This window comes from Protopterus annectens, chromosome 11.part0, assembly GCF_019279795.1.
Source record: "Protopterus annectens isolate FY-2018-M chromosome 11.part0, PAN1.0, whole genome shotgun sequence".
NCBI classification, from domain to species: domain Eukaryota; kingdom Metazoa; phylum Chordata; order Ceratodontiformes; family Protopteridae; genus Protopterus; species Protopterus annectens.
Window position 1 is genome coordinate 239,720,387 of NC_056745.1, and position 13,185 is coordinate 239,733,571.

A 13,185-nucleotide genomic window follows, 5' to 3' on the forward strand; every position below is an offset into this window, starting at 1 on the left:
ACCATATGAGGTGGGAGGTTGGTGTAATGGTTACAGTGCTGATCTTAGAGACACAAGGTGCAGGGTTTGATTCTCACATGGGTTAATTGGCTGGGCTTAAAATGGCCTAAAAAGGGCAGTTAGCTTAGTACTAATTCATTAATCTATCTATTAATCTATATAATGCCAGCATTTGGTGTGCAGAAACAATACAGGATACCAATGCAAAACTGACATTTTTGTGCAGAATTACATTTCAGCGAGAAACGCACAACACTGTATTATTGCAAGGCTGCATAACATTACACAGTATTCAAAAAGTACATTTTAGAAACAATTACAGAAAAGAAAGGAAATTATAACTAAATAGTTTTGCAAGCACTTAAGGTTGTCCTAGCAATAACAGCTACACTCAACTCAGCTTCTGAATGTTTAAATCAAAGCATCATATATAAAATGTAAAGAGATGTCCAGTAAATACAAAATTTACCACAACTTATGTAAATAAAACCCGTAAAATAAAGTCTAAACTTTGCTCCAAATAAAGAGACAAGCTAAAACTAAAAGTAAATAGTGAATATAAATTTATATAAAATGGACTGGAAAATTAAACACATTTAGTATGCATGTCGAATAATACTGCACACCACAGACTTTGAAAGCAAGGGGAATAAAAACACTCCTAAGCCTACAGCTCAAACTGCAACTAATGCGAGAAAGGAGGCATCAAGAAGACCATGCCCCTGACAAACAGAACAACAAAATAACACAACTTTACTGTAGGTAAAGAATAATGCTATGCTATAAAACTAACATACAACCACAGACATGGCAAGGCAATAAAAACATTCATTTCAGCCACAGGATTATCAAACCCAATATTTGAACAATCCCCTGAACAAAAAGTGACTCTTTTACATTCAAGTCAAGTCCAGGATCAAGCTGCACTCTAACAAACATGGCCTTAACAGAAGCGAGATGCCACTGTACCCAGATTATGAGGCATAATTCAAATAGTACAGTTGTGTAAATAAATGTACCATAAAAATAGTGCAGTTGTGTACGCAAACTTACTATAACAGTACATGTTTGAAAAGCTCAAGGCCGCCTGTCAAGGATATGACTACTGGCTAGTTTTCAAAGCTTGAGAGCACCTTCCACATACCCTAACAGCTGTAAGGCTTAAAGAGAGCTGCATAATACAGAGATACAGGGGTTGATGCTTAGTTTGGTGAGTTTATCAATAATTCCCATGTGGGGAATGGTATCAAACACCTTGGCCAGATTGAGGTAGGCTCTATGCACTGCCTTATCCTTCATCTACAGCTCTAGTGACAGACTCAAAGAAGTCAAGCCAGGTTGAACAGGCATGATCTTCCTTTTACAAACTGCGTGGGGTCCAGAGTTTGGAGATTTCCTATATCTTTGTTAATCAGGTCCATGATGATGCGCTCCATAGCTTTACATATCAGACTAGTCAGGCTGATGGGGTGACAATTCTCAGGGTCTGTAGTCTCTCCCCCTTTATGGAGAGGGATGACTGTAGCCTCTCCCCCTTTATGGAGAGATATGACTGTAGCAGTGTGCCATTTGGTATGGATAAAGCCTGAGGTGAAGCTGTGACTGAACAGGGCAAACAGATGAGGTGCTAGTTTGCTTTGTAGTTCATGTAGGACACAGCCAGAGATATTATCGGGTCCCGTGGAAGCTGTATTCCTGGCCTTGGACAATGCAGCTTTAACCTGTGCTGCAGTAATGCTGGATGCCTGGCATTCGTCCGGTATTTTGATCGGTTCTTTGGGGGGGGGGGGGTAAAGTTGGCACTGAATCTGTCAGCCAGTATATGTTGGCAATATCTATTGGCTGAGTATAGGAGGTACCATTGTGCAGTATCTCAGAGCAAATCTGGGTATTGCTGTGGAGGTTCTTGATATAGCTATAGGGATGTCTTTCTTCTTTGGGCAGGCAGACTGATGCACTTTGTCATGAAGCAATTAACCATTGACCTCTGTGAGATATTCCTATAGCCCTGAGCCATATAATACAAATACACTGAACCTGTGTGTGATTATTTTACCCTTACTTCAATTCAGGTGCTCGGTATTATGTCACCTGGTGGATAGCCAATTGGCTCACAGATAGGATCCAGGAGGTTAGAAATGGGGAGTCAACCTCTAGAAGGTGGCCAGTCATGGGTGGAGTCCCTCAGGTAACGGTCCTTGGACTGCTCCTTTTTGGCATTTACGTCTCAGAAGTCAAGACCAATGTCGGTGGTCTCTGGCTGACTAGGTTTGTGGATGACTGCAAATTAGGAGTGGTCATTGAATCTCAAACTGACAGAAATGTTCTCCAGGAGGGGCTGATACACAAACAACTGGTGTCAAAGCCATGGACTGAGGCAAAATGCTGGGAAATGCATGCTAGTATCCTTTGGGAAGTCATCCGTCCCTGGTAACTATCACACTGACAAGACACCCCTTAGAGTTGACTCAGTGGTTAGGGACTTGGGGGCACACATGGAGAGTGGTCTGGCCTTTGACCATCACGTGTCTACAGTGGTAGGGAGATCATTCTGTGTTGCACACCTTATAAACAAAGGTATGGTATCTAAGTTCAAGGAAATCATTGTTCCACTGTATTCGGCATTCATTAGACCTATCAAGTACAATGCCCCTTTTGGTATTACCTAACTAGGCATATCCAACAAATGGAATGTCCACAGAGGTTCCTCACTAAAAGAATACAGGGCCTAAGTAATGTGTCCTATGTAGACCACCTCAAGGCCCTATCGCTGTATTCTGTCTCCTACAGGCTTTTGAGGGGAGATCTATGCCTGGCATACAGGGAGTTGTCAGACCCCACTCCGATGGACCTCCTGGATATCCACAAAACAAACTGCACCAGAATTACCTGTTCTAAAGACTTAAAACCTTGCTTGTGATATAAATAGGACCTGCTGCAGGGCTAGGTATGTATCCCAGAGACTACCCCATCTACAGAACAAGCTCCCCATCCATGTGAAGCAGAGTTCTTCCCTAACCCAATTCAAGTGCAACTTGGACAATTGGATGGGAGACTGGAAATGCATCCCTGATTTGGCACCTATGTCTCTAATGGACACAGGTAACCTGTAAATGGTTCATCTCCCAGGCCCATGCTTACACTTATCAAGGGTATCAAAACTTGTCAGAAATTTGGGATGCATGGCTAGGCTTAAAAAGGCCCTTGTGGTCATTAGCCTAGTAAACACTTATGTACCTATAAAAGTTGCACTTAAGGCTTCAAGGAGCATCAGTGGTTTCTTGTCCCCAAAGGGTGCTCCCTCTTAAGGCTTTATGGAACTGACACTCTGATAGCAATCCTTCAAGGTTGAGAAGATGAGTACGTTTCTGGGAAAAACCTTTCACTACATTATTTTTCTGATGAAACACTGTGCTTTTTCTGCGAAACTATATATTTTATTCCATGAAATGTTTTTATGGACTGTCATGTCAGGCGAAGGGATTTTCAGTTGGGGAATGCTTGTGTCAGATATTAGAGTTTCAAACTTCTTATTGTTCAAAAAATATACTTTGATGCAAAACCGGTTACCACATCTAATAAATGATTTCAAACATAACACAGGTAAACTCCTTCCACTCTCTAACTGACAAACCCCATAGCTAAAAATGTCAAAAGAACTGTTAAAACAATCTAAGTTTACATATAACCCCCTTATTCTATTCACTCCACCCTGACTTCCTATAACAATATGGAGCTAACAGCATCACCCTCCCATACAAGGGATCAGGGTGTCACATATTTAAACTCTCTACTTCCACTGTTCCCCACAGTTACAAACACTGATGCATACACTACCTAAACTTTCCCACAACTCCTCATCTAACAATTACAGTACAATCTCCAACATATTCTCTCTAGCAAAAATCCTCAAAACGTTTATGCCAAGAAATCCTAATACATCCAAAAGTATAATATCCTCACTAATAAACCGTTTGGCTTCAGAAACAATTATAGCACCATAACAGAAACAATTATAGCACCATAACAGCTATCCTGTACTTGTTAGACAATATCTACTCTAACATGAAACGTAGCCTTTACACAGGTGCTATTAATGATCATATCCTTTCAAAAAAGCTTTCATACTGCATTTTTTTCTGACAGTGTTTCCTCCTGGTCAAAAGCTATTCATTTAAAAAAACTTCATGTGTCACTTCTGACCAAATACATCCACCACGTGTACTCTTGTCAAAGGTGTACTCCAAGATTCTCTTCCCTTTACATTACTGATTTACCCATAAACCTCTAACAACTTCTGCTTTATGTAGACGTCAATCCTGTTCAGCAACAAACAAGACTACAAGCCTCACTATAATCTGACTTTAGAATCCTTTGAATTTTGCTTTCCCACAACAAACTACAAATTAACATCAAGTTATCCAACACTATACACCTCTCAACTAGATTCATAGGTTCATAGATTAGTACTAGGTTAAATGCCCTTGTAAACTTCTATATTTCTTCAAATTATTTTTATGTATTTATTTTATTTTGCTTGTTTCCCAACTGGGTTTAGTTGCACAAAAAAAAACTTTTCAGTTGATTCCCAGGGAGAAAAGCTCCAACATATTACAAACATCAGACATTCAAATGATATACATGAACAGACAGTAAGTAATACAGATTACATTCATATGAAAATAGAAGCAGTTACAGCATAAAAAATGCTTATGTGTTAGCAGATGATTAACACGGAGGATTTGAAGAAGGGTATTAGTGGGTTTGTCAGACAGATTACAACATGGATTAGTGATTAGAAAGTTAAAGAAATATGTGAGGTAAGACAGCAAATGTTTACATTGTAGTTACAAATGAGAGTATAACACAAGTTTACAGACAATTATATATTATGGTTGTCATGAGGTTTATATTAGAAGTATAGTGGTGGGGGTCAGCAGTGTCACAAAGCTATGTATGTAGTTAGGAGATGTTAATAAAACTATTCAGGTATTGGTGAAGACTGGTTGTGGGGCACAAGATTCTGAAACAAGATAAATGGTTTTATAATACGGCAAACTTAAGATAACAATGACATTAATCCTGTAGATTTACAGGAGCAGTTCTAACACTTCATCTATCAAAGCAATGGTGGTGTTTTAAACGAGTTTGCATTCTGAATGGATTTCTGAGGTAGTGGGACTTAATTCCATAGTTTAGCTACACCATTTCCACAGAGAGTCACCTGCAGTATTAGATGATTTGATTATAATTAGTGCTTTTTCTCTATGGTATAAAATTCTACTGAGGGAGTAGTGTTGTATTACACTGTTAAGGTTGGTACAATTTTCTGGTTTACAGAATGGTGTGCATTATGTAAACAGCTCAAAGTAAGTGAAGTCTGTACAGCAGACCTTCATCTTTTCAGTCTACTCTAACATTACAATGTAAACCTAAGTACACTGCCCAGAACGTGTGACAAAACGGCTTCCTAAATAAAGATGACTTACCACATGACAACCAGAATCTACTGTATGTCCTTTCACTGAAGATAGGAGTTCAAGGCATTTCTTAATCTCTTAACTCTTATGTACATGGTCATGTACAGATTTTTATCTGCAACACTTTTACCTAAATAGAAATGGCCAAGTCTGAGGCTATAAAACTTCCAATAAAGGTAATGCACATCTAATAAGAAAAAAGCAAATAAATAGATGAATGAGTGAATATCTTGTACACACACTGAACTGCGCCAAGGGAAAAGGCCTGCTTGCAGTCCCAAAGTGGACAAAAATCTGGTAACTAATGAACTAGTTTTAAATTTAGCAGAGTGTGGCTACTACTTATAATTTTCTGAACACCCAACATTGGTTAGTTTGCTGTGTGATAGGCCTGCTACAAGACACAATTAATAAATTACTACAAGGAACTTTTTTTTTTTTTTTTTAGCAATACTTTAGACCAATCCCATTTTAAATGAATAGTGCTGATTCTGTGTGGTGTGATAACTTGCAACATGGTACACACGGCACTTAAGATTATTACACTCATTATACTTTTCTTGTGCGGATATTAAGAATGCTACAAATGATTACAGAAAGCATTCACACAAAGTCCAAGCGAACAATAAAGCAAAAAAAGCCATGTACAGTTGCTAGGCAGAAAGAAAACTAAGCATGCCACATTTTAACATTTGAGGAAATCAACATATTTTCTAGATGTCCTAACCTAAATTCTTCATGTAAACAAACATGCTGTTTTACGACACCTAAGCTGTAATTAGAAATGAAGGTGAAGTTCCTACAGCTAACTGCAAATAAACTGCTACTTAACTAAACCAACAAACCAACAAAATTCCAGAACTTTACATGCAAAATTATAGGTTCAAAGGTTCATAGATTAGTACTAGGCTAACTGCCCTTGTGGGCAATTTTAAGCCTAGCCAGTTACCCCAAGTGAGAATCAAACCCTGTACCTCGTATGTCTGTAAGGTAAACACCATAACCATTATGCCAACATCCTACATACCACTTTCTCTTTCTACTGATTCATCTTTAAACCTTCTTAAGAATATAACCCAGATCAAATACCCAATTCAATTTTTAGATCTAGTTATGCTAGTTCATATGCTGGTATCATCCTGCATGGACCACAATAATGCTCTCTAATTCAGGCTTATACACATGGACCTTACATGACAGTATCAGGTACAGAATTCAGCAACAAGGCTGTTACCAGTGCTGTTCCGTATGCTTCACATGCCTCCCTTCTGTGATCTGTACTATCTTGCTTATATAAAGCCCTATAGCCCAGCAAGGCTGCTCAGATAATCTGTTAAGGGCTGATGAATGTTAAAAGACCCACCTTCCTCCAATCCTTTGCAATCAACTAACCCCCCCCCCCCCCCAGTGATTCATGGCTAGGCTTAAAAAGGCCCTAGTGGTCATTACTCTAGTACACACACATCAAAATATTCAGAACAATCAACTCAAAGACCCCTTCTAGGAGAGCATGGAGTGTCATCTGTACGGTAGCGGCTATAAGGAGCACCACCTCTGTTTGGGCATTTTATAATTCTTGAAGCTATTTATTAATGCATCCATGTCTACAGAACCATTTTGATCCTTGTATTATTAGTAATATTTGTCCCTACAAGGGGACATCCCTTCACCTCTTCCTCTGTGTTATAACTCTTCAGGTCATCAAACCTTAGACAAAATTATAAATTCAAATATCCAAACGTTCCATTCAACTGACCAATCCTGATTAGATGGACTTCACTTGAATGGTCATTGATCAGACAACCAAATACAGCAATCACAAACAAAAAGTTAAATAAATGAAGATACACTCAGTGAAAATAGACCCTATTTTAATTTGCATGATTAACAAAAGCTACATATTGATACAAAAGGAAAAATGGAAACAGAATAAAAACTTTTAAGAATAAATCCTCCCCATTCTGCAGCAAGCAGCAATAAGTGAAATGGATGGTGAAAGAAATACAGTTTTCAAAACTTTCATTTAAGACAAAGTTAATTACCTTCTCCTCTGTAATATGTTCAAGTAGAAAATTTTACATGTAAACCTTCACCTTGCACATGTACAATCCAATCCACTTTTCTTCAGGACTTTCAAAATGAGTACAGATCATTTATCTAAGGAAAAAAATACAGCATTAACAAAACATCTTTAGTTAATGAGGTGTGGTTCATAAGTATGACATTTATCAAAAGCATTGCATTTGGCTACTTAATAATGTAATTGTTTTCCATGATTTTTCTTATATAAACTTCCCAACCCTGACCTCCACTGTACTCACAACCCTCACTCAATTCTATTCAGACTGATAGGAATGATTACAAAAACTTGCAAAAGTAAATAAAACACTTGTTGCTGCTGAAGGAACAATAAGCAGATGCCTAAAGATAACTACCAATAGTTTTTTGAGAATACAGAGGCTTAAAATATACAGTGGATATAAAAAGTTTACACATGCACACGTATATCTAGATCTATCTATACCTACAGTGGATATAAAAAGTGTACACACCCCTGTTAAAATGCCAGGTTTTCGTGATATAAAAAAAGAGACCACAATAAACCATTTCAAGACTTTTCCCACCTTTAACGCGACCTATAACCTGTACAATTCAATTGAAAAACAATCAAATCTGTTAGGGGCAAAAATATAACTAAAAAACGTACAATACACTGGTTGCATAATTGTGCACACCCTTAAACTAATACTTTGTTGTGTGTGTACACCCTTAAACTAATACTTTGTTGAAGTACCTTTTGATTTAATTACAGCATTTAGACTTCTTGGGTAGGAGTCTATGAGCATGGTACATATCTTGACTTGACAATATTTGCCCACTCTTCCTTGCAAAAGCATCTAAATCTTTCAGATTGCGAGAGCATCTCTTGTACACAGCCCTCTTCAGGTCACCCCACACATTTTCTATTGGATTTAGGTCTGGGCTCTGACTGGGCCATTGCAAAACTTTAGTTTTCTTCTGGTAAAGCCATTCTTTTGTTGATTTGGATGTTTGCTTGGGGTCATTGTCATGCTGAAAGGTGAAATTCCTCTTCATCTTTCTAGCAGACGCCTGAAGGTTTTGGGCCAAAAGTGACTGGTATTTTAAACTGTTCATACTTTCTTCCACCTTGACTAAAGCCCCAGTTCCAGATGAAGAAAAGAAACCCAAAAGCATGATACTGCCACCACCATGCTTCACCGTGGGGATGGTGTTCTTTTGGTGATGCGAAGTGTTGTTTTTGCACCAAACGTACATTTTGGAATTGTGGCCAAAAAGTTTAACCTTGGTCTCATCAGACCATAACACATTTTCCCGCATGCTTTTGGGAGAGGATGTATTGTTTTGCAAATTTTAGCTGGGCCTGGACATTTCTGTGTGTAAGAAAAGGCTTCCGTCTTACAACCCTACCCCACAAGTCCAGACATATGGAGAATACGGGAGACTTGTCACATGTAGTACACAACCAGTACTTGCCAGAAATTCCTGCAGCTCCTTCAGTGTTGCTGAAGGTCTCTTGGCAGCCTCCTTGACCAGTTTTCGTCTTGTCTTTTCATCAATTTTGGAGGGATTTCCAGTTCTTTGCAACGTCACCGTTGTCCCATATTTTCTCCACTTTTTGATGACTGTCTTCACTGTGTTCCATGGTACAGCCAATGCTCTGGACTTCTTTTTTGTACCCTTCTCCTGACTGATGCCTTTCAAAAATGAGATCCCTTTGATGCTTTGTAAGCTCTCTGTGAACCATGGCTTTTGCTGTAGCAGACAACTGAGTAAATGTTAGGAAAATCCTAGTAAGACAGCTGAACTTTATTTGGGGTTAATCAGAGTCTCTTTAATTGATGACAGGTGTGTACCCAAGAAGACTGAATGCTGTAATTAAAGCAAAATGTGCTTCAGCAAAGTATTAGTTTAAGGGTGTGCACACACAACAAAGTATTAGTTTAAGGGTATACACACTTATGCAACCAGCATATTGTACATTTTTTTAAATATTTTTCCACAAACAGATTTGCTTGTTTTTTTCAACTGAATTGTACAGGTCATAGGTCACATTAAAGGTGGGAAAAGTTTTGAAATGATTTATTTTGGTCTCATTTTTTTATATCACAAAAACCTGGCATTTTGACAGGGGTGTGTAAACTTTTTATATCCACTGTACAACAGTATGCCTTTCTTTATGCCTCTAAAGTAAAATAGCCATAAGGCATGTAATGTTTTGGCAATTATATCATCATAATTAAACTCCTGAATATTTAGGCCAATATGGTTTAATGTAGTGCCAGACTTGCACATATAGGGTAAATGGTTTTCAAATGATGCCTGTAAATAAGAGAGCTCCTCTGCAAATGTATTTACGCAAGATGCTGCAAAAGAGACTTTTAATCATGGGGGAAGACATCAACAATGAGCAACCCACCTGCTACATAAACCACAAGAGAACACAAAGCTAGCTTGCACTAGTGATTTAGGAGGGATAAAGCCCTGACCACAGCCAGTTGACTAGAGTTTGATTAGATGCTCATACATTTGATGGCTTAGCCAGTGTGGATGGGTGTGCCTATCCTGGGGGACAGCATACTGGGTGCTTCTAATGTTGGAGTGCTGTCAGAGGTCAGAGTTAAGGAAGAAGACACCAGGTTAGGAGGCAGAGCTGAAGTGCTCTCCTTTTGGCCCATGGCTGGACACATGCTTAGACTACACTCCAATGCTTGCCCACCGTGCTGATGTCAGCATTTAAGGGAGGGGCTTAAGGTAACAAAGGCCCTGGATCCTAACGGAGGATAGTACCACTCCCAGATGCTTGAACCTCAATGTCAGGCTGAGGGGAAAGTATGGAGCAGCCTTAGGTCAACTGGTGCCCTAAGCACACTACCTGGTGCCCCCATCCTGGTCTACCTAAACCAAATAAATACTGGAAAAGTGCCCCTGCTAGAGCGGCGCCCTAGGCAGCCTCCTAGTTGGCCTATGCCTAAGGCCAGCTATGGAGAAAGTAAATGTAAACCTGTAAGCTAGAGCCTAGGACTTGGTGGAATAAATGAGTCAATGGAATAGTGAGATAAAAGCTTTAAATTTAACAGGCACTGGATAAAAAAAGATGGGGGGGGGGCAGTGTGAGAGTGTGGGAGAAATAGCATGGAGTTTTAAAAGAACTAATCACACTATAAAGTATGTCCAGAAAAAAAGCTTTTACAAGACTAACAATAAGCAAACAAATCTGAAGAGCAGAAAAAGGCAGACTTTATTCTTCCCTCCCTAGTTCCTCAGCAAAATGCCTTCCATGGCAGCCAAAAAGACACCAAATCACATGATTTAAATATAGTAAATCAACTTAAAGTAATTAAAAATAGAACACATCATCTGAAGACAGAAACCAACACTCCATATCTTGTCATATTGAAAAGTGCCATCAAATTTAATTGTTCAAACCATGTGGTGTCAGAGCTAAATATCAGTGGTGGCTGGTGACTTCAAATCAAAGGGAGGCTGCAGGAGACACCTGAATGGGTGGGGCCAATTGGAAGGGGTGTGACCAACTAGGAAGGGGTGGAGCTATGTTCAAAACCACAACAACTGGAACATTAAAACACGCTGCCCTGGGTGCAAAACCGTCAAAATGAGAGTCCAATCAAGACAAAATGAAGTGCAGAAGAAAAAAATTATTTCAGTGCATTGGCTACATGACGGCTTACTTAATAACTAGATGGAAACAAAAAGGTTGTGAGGCATGAAAAAATAAATTACTTTTTAAATACATTACTGGAATGTCAGTCAAAATCAACTACAAAAAAAAGCAGTACTCAACTCAAACCACTTCTCCTTGCACTGCAGTTCTAATTATAATTTATATCCAGCTTTATAGAAGTACAAAGTATCATGCTGAAAGTAGCAATCTCTGTGATACCCCCACACTTGTACAAATGTTTCTTATCCAAAAATGACCTGCTGCCTGACAACAATCTACTTGTTCCATGGGGAAAACATTATCAAAGTAAAAAGTGAACAGCAAACAAGAAACAAGTTCAAGATAAATTGCTTAAAGGATTACTACACAGGTTATGGACCGCACATGATAGATTGGCATTCTGTTTAGTTTACAGGTAAAGCCTGCAAAAATGACTGCAATTCTCTAACAAATGCAATGCGCTTCTTAACATACTGTAATCCTGTCCGTTATTACAAACACTGTCATATGCATTTCAATACCTAAGGCTTTTACATTATCTAGTTATGTAAGTATTCTCTGTATGGCAACAAAAAGACTTTCAATGTTGGTAATTCTTTAACAGTATGCTTATTAAAGCTTACTTGCATCTTACAATCTCAGACAAGCTTACCTGATGGTCATTAAAGCACTGCTACTTAAACACAGGCACTTTCTGAATAATAAGAAGCATAAATCAACAGTATAAAAATATGACAGAAAACCAGAACATTCTGCAAAATCAAGGGCAGATGAAAAGCCACAGTAGTACTTGTGTCTACCTTGGATGGGGGAATACTCTGCAGACTTACACTGCATAACTGCTCCTTGCCTGGACACATCCAGAGTCACTACATGGGGGAGTGGAGTACTAGTAGTATCATATACTTTTAAGTAATGCCTGGAGCCAAGATGGAAAAGTAGATGCAATTCTTTCAAAACAGGAACACGGTAATGAAAAAACACTGCAGAATACACTTACATACTACCCACAACTTAAAGCACCCACTCTGTTTAATCTCAAAGCACATTAAGGTGACACATTCAATAAATCAGTAGAATCAGCAACATATAGCATTGGAGGGGTCATTTTATTCTGCACAAGCATACATTTAATGTGCACTATTATTCCGTTATATATGTATGTGTGTCTCAAACATCGGACATTCGCAACAGCAAACTAAGAAATAATGATGGTTTTAGATTGAATTGGAAATGATCAAAACAAAAGCATTAAAACTTATTTTGCAAGGGGCAAGCCCCCCTCCCCTGCACTTCACACCTCCTGCATAACTCCAAGACTGCACAACAGTGAGGATAAGGACAAATTCCCTTACCCCGGTGTACAGTCATCTTGCAAAAAAGACTGCCAGCAAAAATTCTGTTGAAAACATTCGCTAATATTTGCATTCACTATTATTCACAGCATGAAAACAGATCACTCATAAGCCTTCTTTGTTTTGACCTGCACCTACATATATAACACATGCTTTGCTTTCTGTGCCTACTCAGTGATAAGTCACTGTACACTTCCCATATGGGGAAGACATGAGATATACCAAACATCAACTCTACTATTGATATTCCAACTTTGAAGTTGTACTACCTAAAACAGTAAATCATGTTTGTAGGAAAACGAACTATGCCTTTTCCTCTGCAAAGCGACAGTCTCAGAGTCAAAATATAAGTAGTGGAAGTATAGTGATCACAGCTAGGTCATCTGCCCCAAATCACAACTGCCTGGGTAATTAAATCATTTATTTAAAGTTTTTTTTTCATTTCATCGACTGCCTACTATGAGAAACTCACATGACTAGATAGGGCTTCCAGGATTCTCTTGAAAAGGAGCACGAATGTCTAAACTACTTAACCAGAAAATAAATGAATAAAATAAAATTGCTTTCTGACACTTAAGCAGATATGCACAAACACTGATCATCATATTTACAAATGTCTCTCAGT

At 38.6% G+C, this 13,185-nt stretch overlaps 1 long non-coding RNA gene across 1 annotated transcript in view; it reads right to left on the minus strand.

Moving 5' to 3' along the window:
* Nucleotides 1–13,185, minus strand: part of LOC122815296 — a 520,377-nt gene that overhangs the window by 149,442 nt on the left and 357,750 nt on the right. The window contains exon 3 of the long non-coding RNA XR_006366944.1: nucleotides 7,523–7,637. This is a non-coding gene — a long non-coding RNA (uncharacterized LOC122815296). The remainder of the gene's footprint in view (nucleotides 1–7,522; nucleotides 7,638–13,185) is intronic.